The following is a 21057-nucleotide window of genomic DNA, read 5'->3' as shown; positions in this document are numbered from 1 at the left end:
TTGTTCGATCTATACTTGAGTATTGCTCATCAGTGTGGGATCCGTACCAGATTGGGTTGACGGAGGAGATAGAGAATATCCAAAGAAGAGCGGCGCGTTTCGTTACAGGGTTATTTGGTAACCGTGATAGCGTTACGGAGATGTTTAACAAACTCAAGTGGCAGACTCTGCAAGAGAGGCGCTCTGGATCGCGGTGTAGCTTGCTCGCCAGGTTTCGAGAGGGTGCGTTTCTGGATGAGGTATCGAATATATTGCTTCCCCCTACTTATACCTCCCGAGGAGATCACGAATGTAAAATTAGAGATTAGAGCGCGCACGGAGGCTTTCAGACAGTCGTTCTTCCCGCGAACCATACGTGACTGGAACAGGAAAGGAAGGTAATGACAGTGGCACGTAAAGTGCCCTCCGCCACACACCGTTGGGTGGCTTGCGGAGTATAAATGTAGATATAGATGTACCACGAATGACTCTTGCTGTTTTTTTTTAAATTTTTCAATAGTGACGATGTAACACCCCACCTGTCACTTATCTGGTTTTGGCGTGTGTTCACCCGAGCTAATTGACTAACAGATCAACAGAGAGCGCAAAACTGCCGCTATATCGGATAACGCAAAGAAAGTAATAAGGCCCTATGACTCCTGATTGAACTGCGGTGGCAGTGTTGACATTAATTGATTCAGAAGTGATCACTTTTAATTAAAAAGGGGTGCACATTGATGTCACATTCAGCTATTGAACACCAGATGCCAATGTTGAACATAAAATTAATTAAGAAAATGACTTGGGATTTCAACTTCTTGATTGAAAACAGATGCAGTCGATTAGCACAATTTATTTTAACTCCCGACCTTCCATGATCACATTACATGACTCTCCTATCAGGCAGTGGTAATAAATTGCTTTTACGTGGAGTAAAGCGCGATAAATCAAAATTAATTCCTATCGACTGACCCAGGTGTAACGTGAAGTGTGAGAAGAATTCCCCAATACACAGCCCATGAAATCCTCGTGGAAACTTTGCCGACATGATCCAACAAACTAATGTGGCCTAATTCAAGCTGGAGCGGGTGAAATATCTCCGAATTCAGAGTGGCGGGGCGGCGTCGTTGTGTGGACGTCGGCCGGCCTTGCGGTGCTGCAAGGCTGCGCTCGTCTATTCACTCCTAACTATCTTGCTCAGTACATAGTTGAACCGAAACTTTCTATCTCTAAGCTCAATCGTTCCATTTGCTAAGTCCTAAACTGCAGAGATGCTCACTCTTTCTCAGGCAAGCTGAGTCAAGAACGCCATGTCCGCACTCTAGGCAAGCTGGGAATGGAAGACCCCTACGGAGACTTCTCCCAGTCTGATCTTCACTTCGGTTTCCCCTCCAACAAAATCACTTACGCCAATTGTAGCGCAAGTCGCTTTAATTATGCGTCGCTTCCCAGCACTGACCAATGCCTGCTCTGGGAAGTGAACAAATTCCCACAAAACTTCCCTTCCTCTCAACTTCTGCTATTTAGCTCCTCCCAGGCCACCCATCAAGGTTAGCATCTGCACAAAACACCAATTTTTCCGGAATTCTGACTCCCAGGAGAGTACTTCAAATTCCTGGGTCCTACGTTCCCATCGGAGGCCCGAGTATTACATTCTGTCGCTCTTCACCTGATTTACTTCAGACTCTGCGGACCGTGAATTCAGCATGAAGTTGCTATAGTCACAAACACGCATATTTTGGCCTCTGTTGAGCGCTCCACCGTAGCTTTGCACGGCTTTCTCGCATGTTTCACTGAAAACGGGACGATGGATATTTATCAACAGGCATACAAGTTCTCCGCCTGCTTCCCGGTACACCAGCATGGGGTCAATCACGCACTCACTGTTACTCATCTTAAGGCAGCTGGAGGCCGCACCCCATTACCGCTTTCTCAGAACTTGAGCTGCCCTAAGCTGCCTATTGTCATTTCCCTTCGCCGCTCCCCAGCCGGCCACGGTCAACTCTGTATACTTCCCTGGGATAAACTAGCCTCCAGTAAATCGACGCGTTTCCACAAAGTTTCCATGTCATGTGAATTACTTTACATCACCCGACATTAATTATTCCAATATGTCCATACTATACCCTCTACAAGATGCATTGTGCCTTGTCACTCATTTTTGTTCAGCCCTACTGTTCGCTCAACGTGAGTTAGGTGATCTTTATTGACTTCATGTAAGGGGCATAGTTCTTGCCATCTTACAACGATTATATCGTTTATTTTGTTTTTGAGTTATCTTGGTCTGATTGTGCTGTTTTCTTCCCTCATGCCCAAGTTTATAAAAATTGAAAATCTTGATGGTATCATCCATAAAGCATTTTACCGGGATATGCAGCTAATGACTCAGAAACTGGAGGCCGTAACATCCACGTTACTGGTTCAAGTAAAGATGGAAGGAAGATAGGTATTTAGTGTCCCATCGTCAATGTGATAATTAGAGACGGAGCACAAACTCGGATTAGAAAAGGATGGGGGAGGAAATTGGTAGTGCCATTTCAAACGAACCATCCTCACATTTGCAGCAAGCGATTTTGGGAAATCACCGAAAACTTAAATGTCAATGGCCAGACGGAGATTTGAATCGTCGTCCTCCGGAACACGAATCGAGTATGCTAAACAGTGCGCCGTCTCGCAAGGTTTCATTATTGGCAGAAACATGTAGTTGGGGCACATGACTGATTTTATTGTTGTGGACGTAGAGAATGTGACCAAGGGTTGTAGAAGGCAGTACATAATCTGCACCTATACTGATTTAGTTTTCCCGTCGTTTCCTCAGATCATTTGTCACGAATGCTACGATGTTTCCTTCAGCAAGCCCATAAAGTATTTTTCCCTCTCTTTACTGACGAAATACGCTTGAGTTTTTATCCAGAGAAAGCAAAAGAAATACCTGGAAAGATAAAAAGGGAAAGAAGATGAAGAGCTACGAGTACCATTTGTAAGGAATAAGCGTATTGTGTACAAATTTCATATCAAAACAACACTATAGCATACCCGTTAAGTGGCTATTCATTTATCCGACAGGCTCTTTGATATTTATCAAAGCATTATTTTGGAATTCATAAGTGATTCGGATTTATGATCCTTTGAATCCTTCGACTGAGATTGATATCGTATTTTGTTGTTCTTCCAGATATTCTCCAATGTCTGCTGCGTTTATTTCTCCGTTTTCTATTAGAACTATTCTTGTTTTTTTTTTTTTACGACAATGCATATTTAATAAAAGGGCATCTGCTATACAAGAAAACTCATTTGTTTTTAAATTCCTTAGCAGTTAGCATGTTCCCCAACTGTTTAGGTTGACCTAATGTTACTTTCACTTTCGTTCCTTTCTTGTCATCTACTCTCATCACCTAAGTTTTCTTTATGTTGATTCCAATTCTGTACTCTTGAAGGTTTCTCCCTTGAAGACTCTGCTAAAATCTAATTTCAGAATCTTTTTATTTTCAGATACGGGGTCTCGCTGCCATAGGTAAGAGTCCATATGTCGTAAGTACACATACCATGCCATTCTAGAAACAATATTTCTGTTCAGCTGCTATAGTTTCATGTTGCTATTATAAATTCTCTCCATGAACCATGGACCTTGTCTAGGTGATGTGACATGCTTGCCTCGCGCTACAGACAGACATACTGTAGGTGCAACCACAACGGAGGTTTATCTGTGGACAGTCCAGACTAATCCGCAGAATCTGAAGGCAGTCAGCAGCCTTTTCAGTAGCTGCAGTACGGATAGACTGGGTGACTGACTGAGCTGGACTTGTAACATTATCCTACATAGCCTTGCTGAGCTGCTACTGTGAACGGCAAAAAACAGTGCGAAATCACAGCCGTGACTTACCTGGAGGCCACGGATCACTTCGGTATGGCTTGATGACGTCGGCATCCCCTTGGGTAAAATACTGCGGAGGTAAGATAGTCTTCGGCTGAGAACTACAGAGGAGGATGTTATCTTCAGGAAATACAAGACCAGCATTCTGTGGCAATTGGCGCGAAATGTTAGATTCCCTAATCGAGTAGGTAGGTTAGAGAACTGAAAACAGTAAATGGATAGGTTGAAGTTAGATGCAGTGGAAATTAGTGCAGCGGGTTGGCAGGAGGAAGAGGACTTCTGTTCAGGTCAGTGCAGAGTTATCAAAAGAAAATCGGATATGAGTAATGCAGTAGTACTCCGAGAACGTATAAGAAAATAGGAATGGAGTATGTTGTTATGAAGAACATATTCAAATGAAGTCCCAAGCTTCTTCACAGAGCGTAGGGGAACGATGCGGGAGACCCGCACCGCCGTACTAGGCAAGGTCCTAATGGAGGTGACTTGCCGTTGCCTTCCTCCGACCGTAATGGGGATGAATGATAATGATGATGAAGGCGATACAACAACACCTAGTCATCTCGGGGCATGGGACAATCCCTGACTCTGCCGGGAATCGAACCTGGGACCCCGTGCTCGGGAAGCGAGAACGTTACCGCGACACCACGAGTGGCGGACATCAAGAACATAGTGAACACATTTTCGTAGCCAAGATAGACGCGAGGCCTACAGCCACCGCAGTAATATAAGCCACCGTAGTAGTTCAAGTGGACTAGGGGAAAGGACTGAAAGAGGAAGTTGTCTAGTAGGATTTTGCACAGAGCATAATATTTGATTTAAGAATCATGTAAAGTGGTTGTATGCGAGGAGGGGACCTTGTGACACTGTAAGCTTTCATATTGATTATATAATAATAAGACAGAAATTTCAAATCCAGGTTTTAAACCATTACACATTTCTAGTGGCAGATGTGGACCCCGACCTTAATTTATTGGTTATGAATTGCAGACTAAAAGTGCAGAAATTACAAAACGGTAGGAAATTATAGAGATCGGTTCGATATAAACTGAAGGAACCAGAGGTTGAGAAATTCAGAAAGAGTGTGGTCCATATTTGAGTGAAACATGGGAAAGGAATACAACAGAATACGAATGGATAGCTCCGAGAGATTAAATACTGAAAAGAATAGTACACTATGTGATAAAAACTGTCTGGACACCTAGCTGTAAATGACTTACAAGTTCGTGGCACCTTCCATCGATAATACTGGAATTCAGTATGGTGTTGGCCCACTCTTAGCCTTGATGACAGCTTCTACTCTCGCAGGCATACGTTCAGTCAGGTGCTGGAAGGTTTCTTGGGAAATGGGAGCCCATTCTTCACGGAATGCTGCACTGAGGAGAGGTATCGATGTCGGTCGTTGAGGCCTGTCACGAAGGAAAACATTAATGTAGGCCTGTGCTGTGATAGTGCCACACAAAACAGCAAGGGGTTAAGTCCCCTTCATGAAAAACATGACCACTCCATAACACCACCGCCTCCGAATTGTACTGTTGGCACTACTCACGTTGGCAGACGACGTTCATTGGGCATTCGCCATACTCACACCCTGACATCGGATCGCCACACTGTGTACCATGATTCGCAATCGTCCAATGTTTACGTTCCTTACACCAAGCGAGGCGTCATTTGGCATTTACCGGCGTGATGTGTGGCTTATGAGCAGCCGCTAGACCATGAAATCCAAGTTTTCTCACCTCCAGCCTGTCACAGTACTTGCAGTGGATCCTGATACAGTTTGGTCTGGATAGATGTCTGCCTATTACACATTACGACCGTCTTGAAATCTCTGTCAGTCAACAGACGAGGTCGGCCTGTACGCTTTTGTGGTGTACGTGTCCCTTCACTTTTCCACTTCACTGTCACATCGGAAACAGTGGACCTAGGGATGTTTAGGAGTGTGGAAATCTCGCGTACAGATGTATGACACAAGTGACACCCAATCATCTGACCACGTTCGAAGTCTGTGAGTTCCGCAGATCGCCCAATTCTGCTCTCTCACAATGTCTAATGATTACTAAGGTCGCTGAATTATGAATTGCTTTTCATTCGCGCTGAGTCTTTGGTCAGAGTAGCTGTGTGGCTGGAAGATGTGTTTTGTCATCGCTGCCAAGCAGCGAGGAGCGCGAGAGTAGTGATACAGACACCGAGCAGAGGAGTAATGGCAATGTAAACGTAAGTCTAAGTGCATCTGTGTTTAAGTAAAATGATTTATGTTTGAATATTGTGAAATATGGAGAAATATTCGATTAGTGATTTATAATGAAATGAGATGTAAAGAGATTAGAAAAGCACATGGAGAGGAATGAAAGTAATAATTTTAGTTAGTTTCATTGCAGTTGCGCGTAGTTTAAAACCATAGTTGAATGAGACGTCTATATCAGGGAACTTCACATTTTTCGTTAAAGACTGCGTAATTTTCACTGCAAAGTATTTTTTTGTGTATTTTAATTATCTGTCTAACATTTGTGAGAGTTAGAGATTGATATCAGTGTTGCCCTTTGTCAGTTCTAATGGATGTTGTAACATGAATTTAATACAATTAATAATGTATCAGATAATTTAAAAACAGTTTGTTGAAGAAATATGTCATGTAAGAGCATTATCCACATCCTCGATCCAAGTCATTTTTATTTGAAGAGTGTCTCACTAAACGACGTGTGTGAAATAAATTACGTATTTTTTGGAGCATTGCACTAAGCTCTCAGCAACTGTAGTCAGAAATTGACAGCTGGCTCACACAGAGCGCGTTTCCAAGCAATTACATTACGAGGTAAGATATTTCAGGGTCAGATAACTACGAAAATTATCAACGCACAGGGCCCATATCATGAACAGCATTATTAGGCATATCATCAACGCACAGGGACCACTTCGTTCAAGTAAAGAGATTAATATTAACGTCCAAGATTTAATTAATTTGCACATTTTTTTAAAGATTATACATATTGTATTCTCATAGGCGTATTTGGCTTATCTCGTAGTTGAAAATACACAGAGGCTTGCAAATCCGAAGAACAGCAAAGTTACAACCACCAACGAAGCCAGTACGAGTTCAAAATCAAACTAAAGTAATTACTGAAGGAAACTTACTGTTCTAAGAGTCGAAAGACATCAAAGGGAAGCTATGGTTAAGAAGGCAGCAAGATAGCGTTGTAGCCTATCCCCGATTTATTTATCTGTACATCCAGAAAACAGTAAGGTAAACAAGAAGAAATTCAGAAATGGAATTTAAATTCAGTTAGAAGAGATAAAAAATTGGTTTTTGCCAGTGACATTGTAATCCTCTCGGAGGCACCTAAGGATTTGGAAGAGTAGTTGAACGGAACGAATAATGACTATGATGGCCGACGAAGGAAGGATATAAAATGCAGAATGGCAATAGTAAGAAAATCGTTTGTGAAAAAGAGGAATCTGTTGAAATCTAGTATCAGTTTAAGTTTTTTCCGAAGGTATGTGTTTAAGCGCAACCTCTTACGGAAGTGAAACCTTGGCGATAGACGGTTCAGACTAATAGATAATGGAAGCCTCTGTGGCACCATGGAAGAATTCTGATGATTAGATGATTAGATTGAATAACAAGTGAATGCGTACTGACTCGAATTGGGGGAAAAGAAGTTTATGTCTCTATCCAACTAAAAGCGGGGATCTGTAGATCCTGAGGCATCAAGAAATAGTCGGTTCTGATTATGATAATAGGTGTAGATGTTAAAAACTGTAGCGGGAAACCAAGGCTTGAGTACAGTAAACAGGCTGAAATGGATGCAGGCTGCGGTAGTTCTGTAGACATGAAGAGGCTATCACAGGGTAGACTAGCATGGAGGGTAGTGTCGTACCAGTCTTTGGACTAAAGAACCCACCACAACAACATTAAAGAATTTGCCTGTTGTTCAATCTTAAATTGAGAATTTGAGCCGGATCCAAATCGATTAATTATCGATACTGTGGAAATATACTCCGCTGAGCTGGAGCCAATTTCCGTGGCACACACGCGCACATGTGTTGAAAGACGAAAAAACTTCGAAACTCATTAATGCGCCAGATCTTTTGAAACGCAATATCTTGAGTCGACTAATATCTCTTCCGAATTAGGAATGTTGTATTCACATTTCCCTGTTAATGGGCTGCCTTATAACAGAACTCCCATACTGGTACACGCCGGCCGCGGTGGCCGAGCGGTTCTAGGCACTTCAGTCCACCTGCTACAGTCGCAGGTTCGAATCCTGCCTCGGGCATGGATGTGTGTGATGTCCGTAGGTTCGTTAGGTTTAAGTAATTTTAAGTCTAGGGGACTGATGACCTCAGATGTTAAGTCCCATAGTGCTTAGAGCTATTTGAACCATTTGAATCATACTGGTGCAGGACAATGTATTTGCCTCCCAACCAGTGCAAGCTTTTACTGTACTTCGTAGTGCTTCAGAGGATATCACTTCCTGGCAACATCATGATTCTGGTGGTCTGAAACTATAACCTTTGATTACTAAGCCAACCAGTTAGTTATTTGTATTTAAGAGAATCCATATCCTTGTCAGTAAGTAAGAAAGAAAGTGGTTTGCAGACAATAAGCTCCATATACATTTCGAGAATAACTATTGTAGGGCAAGAAAAAAAGCACGAAAAACTCTGCTTGTTTAGTCTTGTCGCTTTCCCACTGTGCGTTAGGCTCGCGACAATTATCGCGTTCTTATTGTGGAAGAAGTACGTCTGTGTTTATCATGTTTTTATTGAGGATCGCTCAGGATGGAACACATAATATAGGCAGTGATTACACAATAATAACCAATGGGACGTACAAGAAAAGTTGGGTAGAACTTCCCAGAAACGTTCTGTGAAATCAACAACAGAATAATATAACGTGGCACGTCGTTAAAAAGTCATGGAACGCTCGCGCGCCGCGGAAAGGAGTATGTACGTGTCAGCGCTCCTAGCGGCCGGCACGCGAACCTCGTTGACGCTTGAGTTCCGTCAGCTCATCATCACAGCTGCCAGCCACGCGACCGCCTTAGCCGCCACAGTCCGAAGAGCAGCGCGGCAACGCACAATGGACAACGTAAGGGGAATAGGATTAACGACTCAACAGGGCGTGGTGTATGCATATGCCGCCGAACTAAGCCACCATGTTTAAGGAATAACTGCAACCAGTTGTTCAAATGGCTCTGAGTACTATTGGACTTAACTTCTGAGGTCATCAGTCCCCTAGAACTTAGAACTACTTAAACCTGACTAACCTAAGGACATCACCCACATCTATGCCCGAGGCAGGTTTCGAACCTGCGACCGTAGTGGTCGCGCGGTTCCAGACTGTAGCGCTCGGCCATCCCGGCCGGCGCAACCAGTTGTCTTTCGTGTAAATCACGTGCAAATTGCTGCCTGTGGCAAAGTGTGTCTATTGTTGTCAAATTAACATAAATGGCTATCATAAACAATGTTTTCTAAAATGGTCTGTGCACCAGAACTAACCCTGTGGAGTTAAATAACTGTAAGTAGTGACATCAAGCCACCATTGTGATTTTATGATGTAGATAATTCCAGATACCTCTCCACATTCAGTGTCTAACTGTTTCGAGTTTTACGTATCTTTACACGTCTGAACAACGAGCCTCGTAACGCTACGAACTATTACTGAGAACTGTACCATCTGATGATGAATCGCTAGGTGCCTTAAAATAGGTAATGGGAAATAAAAATTCTACTGTCACGAAAGGTATCTGGTTGCGGAAATTTCTGATAACCCTTACTGATTTCGGCTTGAATATGCCATATCCATAATATACAGAGGGCGTGCACTTCAGTCCACCTGCTGCAGTCGCAGGTTCGAATCCTGCCTCGAGCATGGATGTGTGTGATGTCCGTAGCTTCGTTAGGTTTAAGTAATTTTAAGTCTAGGGGTGTTATGAAGCCTCTTCCGCAATTCGGGGAGGCGCTCCGCAGATAACAACGAGGGCATATGTGCAGGCCAACCTGGATATGGTATTTACGTGGTCTTCCACATCTGACTAGGTGAATACATCTCTGAATTGTTAATGTTAAAACTCTTAAAGCTTTGTAAATAAATCAAACGTTATTAAAATTCTACATCCTTATTCATCGTGTTTCCTTATTGATTTCTTAGCGTAATTATGCTGGCGACGAACACATTTCTTCCAACGAGAGACCATTTTATTATTACCGCCACTGTTTTGTTTAGGCATTAGATTTACTTTGATTCCAATTGATCCGCAGTGAGGAGGTCTTCCAGGATGTAGAACATGTCAGAAAAACAACAATACATGATAAATATTTACAACTCAAACAAATAAGCTAATGTACCATTCCACAGGTCCCAAGTGGGATGATCGTCATTCTTTAATGAACACTATATGAAAGAATCATTTTACAAATACTAATGCATTGAATTTAAAATAGAAAAGTTTTTTTAATTTATTTATAAGGTAATAAACGTGTAATACAACTACTATAATACTTATTTACAATGAACACATTACTGCACTGAAATGGTGCAGAAGTTATATTGTACTTATATATATACACACACACAAATCAATTGGTTCTACTGAGAAATTCATCAATGGAGTAGGAGTTGACCACCAATAAATCCTTTACGCTTCTCTTAAACTGAATTTCATTGGTTGTTAAGCTTTTTATGGCTGTTGGCAAGTTATTGAAAATGTGTGTTACTGAATAATGCACACCTTCTTGTACAAGACTAAGTGAGTTTAAATCCTTGTGTAGAACCTTTGACTTTGTTGACGGATCCGCAACCTCACCTCTGCTTGCACCGCTTCATCACTATCGAAGTGAAGGCTTCAAAGGTGTTCTTTAAGTTCTGGAAACAGATGGAAATGGAATGGGACCAAATCGGAATCGTGTGGAGGATGATCGATGACACTGAACACAAGGCATCCGATTGTTGTAGATGTCGCAGCACTCTGACATTGTCGTGCTGAAGGAGCGGTTGCTCCCCCTGCGGAATGAACTCTTGGAATTCGAAACTCGATTACAGCATGCTGCTTCTCACGCACCGACGTAATTACGTTACACACCACAATCTACAGCTACAATTCAGAGCCCTCTAGCGGCAGAGAGCGGCAATACGTAGACTTGAAGCATAAATACGTGGAATGTTAATACCATTTTTTAAATTTAAATAGCCTTAAGAGTTTTCACATAAAAGAGTCGGAGGAGTTACCTTTTAGCACGCCCTTTTAAAATTTGTAAACAGGCGTTTTTACCATGGGAAACAAGGGGTTACGTAGTAGCAACAAAATGTGTGAAGAAATAATTAGAATGATAAGGTCTATCTATCTATATCCGAATCCCGCTCCAGCTACTGCCGGGTCTGGATGCTGACGAGTCCTCTCCATTTGGCTCGGTCCTCCCACCACTTTTCTTCCTCCACTTGCTGCCAGGTCACACCTCTCCTTTCAACAGATATTCTCACTCCCATTTTCCACCGTGTTCTTGGGCGCCCTCTAGGTCTTTTCCCGTCCATCTTTAGTTCTTCCATAATTTTGGGGAGTCTCTGCCCATGCATCCTCTTAACATGCCCATACCATCTTAATCTCTTTCTTTCAATTTCTTCTCTCATACTTTTTTGTTTGAGGTCCTTTCTAATCTCTACATTCCTTACTCTGTCCATTCTTGTGTTTCCCTTAACTGCTCTGAGACACTTCATTTCCCATGCTTGCAGTCTGCTCCAGTCCCTCTCCGTCATTGTCCATGTTTCTCCACCATAGGTGACAATAGGGATGTAATAATTCTTATACATAAGGAGTTTTGCTCATTCTGAAACTTCATTATTCCAAATCAGATATTTTATTGTTTGGTAGAAATTGCCTCCCTTCTGTAACCTCCTATTAATTTCGTTAGTTATTCTTCCATCCCTAGATATTTCATTCCCTAAATAAGTGAAACTTTCTACCACTTTGAGGGGTTCTCCATTCAGGGTAATATTTTCTTTGATTCCTTTCTCCCTTCCAAATACCATTACTTCACTCTTATCTTTATTTATTTTTAATCCATACATTTTCATTATTTCCTTCCACGCATCAAGCTGTAACTGTACATCTACCTCTTTATCACCCCATATTACCATATCACCTGCAAAAATCAGAGTGATAAGGTGAAATATAAAAATGAAATGATCGTATGGAAGTGTTGGCCGGGATGTCCCAGTAGCTTTCGGCCGCCGAGTGCAAGTCTTATGTCCGTCGGTGCCACATTGCGCCACTTGCGGCCGATGATGAGGACAACACAACACCCAGTCCCCGAGCGGAGAAAATCTCCAACCCGGCTGGGAATCGAACCCGGGCCCAGTACATGGGAGGCAAGCATGGTACCACCCAGCTAAGCAGGTGGACTGTAAGGTGAAGAATCTAGGCTAGGCAGTAAAGTGTGAGGAAATGCAGAGGGGCCATTTTCACAAAATGCCAAGGTAACAAAAGACAGTGTGATACACCTGTTGTGAGGTCCTTTTGGTTCTAGAACCGATGTAAGGCACTTAATGCACTTTTATAGTTAATAACTGTCACTAATATAAATTAACTTCTCAGCCTAGATACACTCCTGGAAATGGAAAAAAGAACACATTGACACCGGTGTGTCAGACCCACCATACTTGCTCCGGACACTGCGAGAGGGCTGTGCAAGCAATGATACCACGCACGGCACAGCGGACACACCAGGAACCGCGGTGTTGGCCGTCGAATGGCGCTAGCTGCGCAGCATTTGTGCACCGCCGCCGTCAGTGTCAGCCAGTTTGCCGTGGCATACGGAGCTCCATCGCAGTCTTTAACACTGGTAGCATGCCGCGACAGCGTGGACGTGAACCGTATGTGCAGTTGACGGACTTTGAGCGAGGGCGTATAGTGGGCATGCGGGAGGCCGGGTGGACGTACCGCCGAATTGCTCAACACGTGGGGCGTGAGGTCTCCACAGTACATCGATGTTGTCGCCAGTGGTCGGCGGAAGGTGCACGTGCCCGTCGACCTGGGACCGGACCGCAGCGACGCACGGATGCACGCCAAGACCATAGGATCCTACGCAGTGCCGTAGGGGACCACACCGCCACTTCCCAGCAAATTAGGGACACTGTTGCTCCTGGGGTATCGGCGAGGACCATTCGCAACCGTCTCCATGAAGCTGGGCTACGGTCCCGCACACCGTTAGGCCGTCTTCCGCTCACGCCCCAACATCGTGCAGCCCGCCTCCAGTGGTGACGCGACAGGCGTGAATGGAGGGACAAATGGAGACGTGTCGTCTTCAGCGATGAGAGTCGCTTCTGCCTTGGTGCCAATGATGGTCGTATGCGTGTTTGGCGGCGTGCAGGTGAGCGCCACAATCAGGACTGCATACGACCGAGGCACACAGGGCCAACACCCGGCATCATGGTGTGGGCAGCGATCTCCTACACTGGCCGTACACCACTGGTGATCGTCGAGGGGACACTGAATAGTGCACGGTACATCCAAACCGTCATCGAACCCATCGTTCTACCATTCCTAGACCGGCAAGGGAACGTGCTGTTCCAACAGGACAATGCACGTCCGCATATATCCCGTGCCACCCAACGTGCTCTAGAAGGTGTAAGTCAACTACCCTGGCCAGCAAGATCTCCGGATCTGTCCCCCATTGAGCATGTTTGGGACTGGATGAAGCGTCGTCTCACGCGGTCTGCACGTCCAGCACGAACGCTGGTCCAACTGAGGCGCCAGGTGGAAATGGCATGGCAAACCGTTCCACAGGACTACATCCAGCATCTCTACGATCGTCTCCATGGGAGAATAGCAGCCTGCATTGCTGCGAAAGGTGGATATACACTGTACTAGTGCCGACATTGTGCATGCTCTGTTGCCTGTGTCTATGTGCCTGTGGTTCTGTCAGTGTGATCATGTGATGTATCTGACCCCAGGAATGTGTCAATAAAGTTTCCCCTTCCTGGGACAATGAATTCACGGTGTTCTTATTTCAATTTCCAGGAGTGTATTATAGCACCCACCCGAATAGCCTCGGGTGTTATGAAACCTCTTCCGCAATTCGGGGAGGCGCTCCGCAGATTAACAACGAGGGCATATGTGCCAGCCAACCTGGATATGGTATTTACGTGGTCTTCCACATCTGACTAGGTGAATACATCCGGCAAGTAACCAAGTCCGTCAACAGTTACCCGATTCGTAGTCACCTAGAAAACATTCTCACACTTTCACATGGAATAACACTAGACGCAGACAGATGGGCTACACAAACTACGTCCTACGTTCCCGGCCACCCTCTACCACTAAAATCGCCAAATCCAGATTAATATGTCGACCTCATGATGATACCGGATAAGGCCAAGGAAAACAAGAAGAAGAATCTAGATATTATAGCATATGAATCGCCTTATAAACAAGCCCCCAAAACGGACATACCTAATTGCTCATCACTGTATGTTTTTCACGCTACAACGGAGTAGTGAGGCAGTTTCTCTGTTGGGCCACATTTTAGTTCACAAATAATTACCATAGACATCAAGGTGACAAAAGTAGTGGAATACTTCCTAATATCGTGTCGGGTCTCCTTTTACCGAGCGAGGTGGCGCAGTGGCTAGCACACTGGACTCGCATTCGGGAGGACGACTTTCCAATCCCGCGTGCGGCCATCCTAATTTAGGTTTTCCGTGATTTCCCTAGATCACTTCAGACAAATACCGGGATAGTTCCTTTGTCAGGGCTCGGCTGACTTCCTTCCACATCCTTCCCTAATCCAATGAGACCGATGACCTCGCTGTTTGGTCACTTCCCCCAATCCAATCCAATCCAATCGGGTCTTCTTTTGGTCAGCGTGGTGTAGCAACTTGACGTGGCATAGGCTCAACACGTCGATGGAAGTCCTTCCAGAAATACCTCTCGATTACGTCCCATAAATGTTCGTTGGGGTGACCAAACCATTCGCTCAAATTGTTCAGAGCGTCCTTCAAACCAATGGCGAACAACTGTGACCCGGTGACATTGTTATCCATAAAAATTCCATCGTTTTGCGGTAACATGAAATCTGTGAGGGGTTGATATGGTCTCCAAGTAGTCGAACATAGCCATTTGCAGTCAATGATCGATTCAGTTGGACCAGAGGACTCAGTCCATTCCATGTAAACACAGCTCACACAATTATGGAGCCGCCACCAGCTTGCACACTGCCTTGTTGACAACTTGGGTCCATGGCTTCGTAGGGTCTACGCCACAGCCGAACCCCACCATCAGCTCTTACCAACTGAAACCGGGATTCTCGCAACCAGTTCACAGTTTTCTAGTAGTCTGGGATCCAACCGATATGGTCAGGAGCCCAAGAGAGGCGCTGCAGGTGATATCGTGCTGGTACCAAAGGCACTCGCATAGGTCGTCTGTTAGCTTAGCCTGTTAACGCCAAATTTCGCCTTACTGTCCTAACGGATACATTCATTGTATGTCCCACATTGATTTCTGTCGTTATTTCACGCAGTGTTGCTTGTCTGTTGTCACTGACAGCTCTAAATAAATGCCTTCGATATCGGGCGTTCAGTGAAGGCCACGGCGAGAGGTTATGCGTAAAATTTGATATTCTCGGCACACCCTTGACACTGTGGACCTCGGAATATTGAATTCGCTAACGACTTCTGATGCGTCTATTCCAACTACCATTCCGCATTCAAAGTGTGTAGTGTGGCCATAACCACATCGGAAACCTTTTCATATCAGTCACCTGAGTGCAGATGACAGCACCGCCAAAGCATTGCTGCGATACTACTGTCATTGTGTATGAGCATATCGCTTTCCCAGGACGTTCGTCGTCTCATTGTAAATAGGTTCCTAAAGTGGACATATCTAATTGTTCACCACTGTAACTTTAAGGTCCCATAAACTGTGTGCTATTTCTCATGACAAGGGGATGGTGAGATATTGACTCTGCGATCCACATTTAAGGTTCACAGAGAACTACCATATGAGGTAAAATGTATTTAAGACTACCTTTGTGAAGGATCATCCATCTGTTATATATACACTACAGGCCATTAAAATCGCTGCACCACGAAGACGACGTGCTACAGACGCGAAATTTAACTGACAGGAAGAAGATGCTGTGATATGCAAATGATTAGCTTTTCAGACCATTCACACAATGTTGGCGCCGGTGGCGACACCTACAACGTGCTGACATAAGGAAAGTTTCCAACCGCTTTCTCATACACAAACAGCAGTTGACCGGCGATGTCTGGTGAAACGTTGTTGTGATGCTTCGTGAAAGGAGGAGAAATGCATACCATCACGTTTCCGGCTTTGATCGGGTTATAGCCTGTCGCGATTGCGCTTTATCGTATCGCGACATTGCTGCTCGCGTTGGTCGGGATCCAATGACTGTTAGCAGAATATGGAATCGGTGGGTTCAGGAGGATAATACGGAACGCCGTGCTGGATCCCAACGGCCTCTATCACTAGCAGTCGAGATGACAGGCATCTTATCCTCACGGCTGTAACGGATCGTGCAGCCACGATCCCTGAGTCAACATATGGGGACGTTTGCAAGACAACAACCATCTGCACGAACAGGTCGACGACGTTTGCAGCAGCATGGACTATCAGATCGGAGACCGTGGCTGCGGCTACCCTTGACGCTGCATCACAGACAGGAGCGCCTGCAATGGTGTACTCGACGACGAATCTGGGTGCACGAATGGCAAAACGTCATTTTTTCGGATGAATCCAGTTTCTGTTTACAGTATTATGATGGTCGCATCGCGGTGAACGCACATTGGAAGCGTGTATTCGTCATCGCCATACTGGCGTATCACCCGGCGTGATGGTATGGGATGCCATTGGTTACACGTCTCGGTCACCTCTTGTTTGCATTGACGGCACTTTGAACAGTGGACGTTACATTTCAGATTTGTTACGACCCGTGGCTCTACCCTTCATTCGATCCCTGCGAAACCCAGCATTTCAAGAGGATAATGCACGACCACATGTTGCAGGTCCTGTACGGGCCTTTCTGGATGCAGAAAATGTTCGACTGCTGCCCTGGCCAGCACATTCTCCAGATCTCTCACCAATTGAAAACGTCTGGTCAATGGTGACCGAGCAACTGGCTCGTCACAATACGCCAGTCAGTACTCTTGATGAACTGTGGTATCGTGTTGAAGCTGCATCGGCAGCTGTACCTGTACACGCCGTCCAAGCTCTGTTTGACCCAATCCCCAGGCGTATCAAGGCCGTTATTACGGCCAGAGGTGGTTGTTCTGGGTACTGATTTCTCAGGATCTATGCACCCAAATTGCGTGAAAATGTAATCACATGTCAGTTCTAGTATAATATATTTGTCCAATGAATATCCGTTTAGCATCTGCATTTCTTCTTGGTGCAGCAATTTTAATGGCCAGCAGTGTACGTGCCTGACAACAGATTTCCTGTTCTTACAAGGACTTCTTTCAGACTCCTTAATGAATTCACAGTGTAGTTCTTAGTCAAAGTCATTTTCGTCGGGAGGAGTAATTTCTGTCTGCCTGTATGGCTTATTAGTTAATACTGTCAGGAAAGGTAGAGGAAGCTCACAGGAGGCTACTGAAGCTGTTAGCTACCCGGAGTGGTCTTCCATCATCGCGTTAGCGCGACGCTGGCGAGAGCAGATTTCATAAGCAGGGCGCAAATTGGAAGCGAAACGGGAGGCGGCAAGCAAACGACCGCAAAAGGGCACGGGCGGCTTTTCAGAGGCTGAACGACCCCTGCACCCGGCGTGTTTTCCAAGCAAGACGCAGCCCGGCGGTTTGCTGCTCCAAACACTCAGCAAGTCCCTGTTAACGCCCACTGGTCTTACATTGCTCTACTGGTTGCTCGGTAATTTCATGGCACAGACATAACACTAATTACTATTAAAACTATCTTATTGGTTCAAGGTTGAAATGGCTCTGACAAGGGAACCTCCCCATCGCACCCCCCTCAGATTTAATTATAAGTTGGTACAGTGCATAGGCCTTGAAAAACTGAACACAGATCATCGAGAAAACAGGAAGAAGTTGTGTGGAACTATGAAAAAAATAAGCAAAATATACAAACTGAGTAGTCTATGCGCAACATAGGCAACATCTAGGATAGTCTGAGCCCAGGAGCGGCGTGGTCCCGTGGTTAGCGTTAGCAGCTGCGGAACGAGAGGTCCTTGGTTCAAGTCTTCCATCGAGTGAAAAGTTTCCTTTTTTTATTTTCGCAAAGTTATGATCTGTCCGTTCGTTCATTGACGCCTCTGTTCACTGTAATACGTTTAGTGGCTGTGTTTTGCGACCGCACCGCAAAACCGTGCGATTAGTAGGCGGAAGGACGTGCCTCTCCAATGGGAACCGAAAACGTTTGATCGAAAGGTCATAGGTCAACCGATTCCTCCACAGGAAAACACGTCTGATATATTCTGTACGACACTGCTGACGGCATGTGCGTCACGTGACAGGAATATGTTGTTGACCCACCTAACTTGTACACTTGGCGAATGGCTAAAAAGATTCTTCTACATTGCCCGGTTTAGGTTTTCTTGTAGATGTGATAATCACTCCAAAAAAAGTGATCGCATCGGACGGACGGACGGACAGATAATAATTGTCTGAAAATAAAAACTTAAACGTTTCACTCGAGAGAAGACTTGAACCAAGGACCTCTCTTTCCGCAGCTGCTCACGCTAAACACGGGACCACGGTGCTCCTAATCTCACATCATCCTTGATGTTGCCTATGTTGCGCATGGACTACTCAGTTTGTATATTTTGCTTATTTTTTCATAGTTCCACACAACTTCTTCCTGTTTTCTCGATTGATCTGTGTTCAGCTTTTCAAGGCCTATCCACTGTGCCAACTTATAAGTAAACCTGAGGGGGGTGCGATGGGGAGGTTCCCTTGTGAGCACTATGGGACTTAACTTCTTAGGTCATCAGTCCCCTAGAACTTAGAACTACTTAAACCTAACTAACCTAAGGACATCGCACACATCCATGCCCGAGGCAAGATTCGAACCTGCGACCGTAGCGGTCGCGCGGTTCCAGACTGTAACGCCTAGAACCGCTCGGCGACCCGGGCCGCCAAAACTATCTTATTACTCCAACCTTTATTACATTCCCTCAACTCTTTTTGTAACCTTGAGTGGCAACAGTCACCCAGACTAGCTCTTATTACAGCACAATTTCGGCTGTGAACCAATTTCGAATGTTTACATAGGCAGCAACTTGACCGACTCTGAAGCCGGAAAAAGGATGGTTGACGTCGCTGTATTTGGTGCGGGACGACCTGGGTTAGAATCCCGGTATCTCCTCAGCTGTGGAACCGGCTATATTTAGCCTCGTAAGGCCAAATGAGGATCTACTTCAATAAAAGAAGTTGCGGCACCATCAAGATTGATCTACTGGAATTAACGGCTGGAGGCATTGCGGCATGCTGATTACTTGTCCATCATAGCTCGCTCCTCGTACTGCCTTGTTGCTCAGTCACAACACGCCTGAGGCCTAATCCGTGAGGGTTTTAACGTTTCACTCAGTCAAAACCCATCAAACAAATCAAGAATCATCAAATCAGATGAATCACAGTGTAAACCTAATGACATTAGCAGACTTGACAATCAGAGTCACGATAGGGGTGCCTAGAATAACACCGATCTTGTGTAGTACTTGGATAATATGAATGTTCTTTTCATAAATATAAAAATCCGTCATCAGTTGGACAATAATGTTTAATTTCACTTCATCAGTTACGACAGATTAAACTGTCATCTTCAGAAATTTGGTACAGGCTTGAAGCGTAGGCATGCCCAAGTCAAATAAGAATCGGGAGATAAAGCCGTCCTACAACGAATTTATTTATTGTATGGCTAGGGCCCCCCATCGGGCTGACCGTTGGCTGGGTGCCGCTCTTTCAATTTGACGCCACTTCGGCGACCTGCAGTCGATGAGGATGATAGAATCATGAGGAGGACAGCACAACACCCAGTCCCTGGGCGGAGAAAATTCCCCGACCTAGCCAGGCATCGAACCCGGGCCCAGAGGATGACCATTCAGCTACCGGGGGCGGACCCTACAATGAATAAGTAAAATAAATAAAAGTTTCTTAAAATAGAAATGTGCAATAGCTCAGTATCAGAAAAGTATTAGTAAAATGTTCAAATATGTGTGAAATCTTATGGGACTTGACTGCTAAGGTCATCAGTCCCTAAGCTTCCACACTACTTAACCTAAATTAGCCTAAGGACAAACACACACACCCATACCCGAGGAAGGACTCGAACCTCCACCGAAAAGTACGAGGATAAAAAGCAGATCCCCACACCCTCTATCGCAGTAACCAATCACAGCAAAGTTTCCCACTCTTTACGTCTCAAGAATCCAATTAACTGAACCTTTTTATACTTTTGACGCAATATCGTGCTCAGTGATCACTCATGAAAAATATAGGTGACAATGAACACCAAAACCGCACCAGTAGACGCAAAGGAAGGTCGAAACGTTGGTTTCAGCGGTGACGGTCTTTTTCAATATGACACGGTATCATCCCCAGAAAACTTTTGTGTCAACTGACTCTGTCAGCGGAAACCTAAGCAATTATTTTTTTAAAAATTGTAAAAATAAATGTGCTGTAGTTGAGCATTAAAAGTGTAGAAAGGTTTTTTGCTCAACTACTGCACATTCGTCGTAACAAACTTTTTATACTTTTATGATACGCAGCTATAGTAAATTTGTTTCTACAAACAAAAATTTTACTTTTTTTTTGTAGGAAGTACGTTTCGTCCGATCCTTATTTGACTTCGGCCTACCTATGATTCTGAAGATCACGTATCAGTCTGCTGAAAGCCGTGAAGTGAAATTAAATATTTTTGTGCGGATGACGACTGATTTTTATTTGGTTTAAAGAATACACATCGTAGCTGCTGAGAAACAGCTGCGAACAAAATCGGTAGGGATGTACTTGGCTGACTCATTGGTCCTACACAGCTACGCAACGTACCAGTCCGGTACATATGTATAATATTTTGCGGTAATCTGGGTTGCTACAGTTCTTTCCATGCCTTTGATTGTGAAGTTTGGTAAGAGTGCTAACTTCCTATATTTATAAAATTATTTACAGTTTCCATCCGCGTCAACCCGTTAAATATCCACAAACATGCGGCTCAGTGCTCCTTGTGCATTGTCAA

The sequence above is a fragment of the Schistocerca americana genome, chromosome 8, assembly GCF_021461395.2.
Source record: "Schistocerca americana isolate TAMUIC-IGC-003095 chromosome 8, iqSchAmer2.1, whole genome shotgun sequence".
Lineage (NCBI taxonomy): Eukaryota > Metazoa > Arthropoda > Insecta > Orthoptera > Acrididae > Schistocerca > Schistocerca americana.
Note: the sequence above shows the minus strand (reverse complement) of the source record.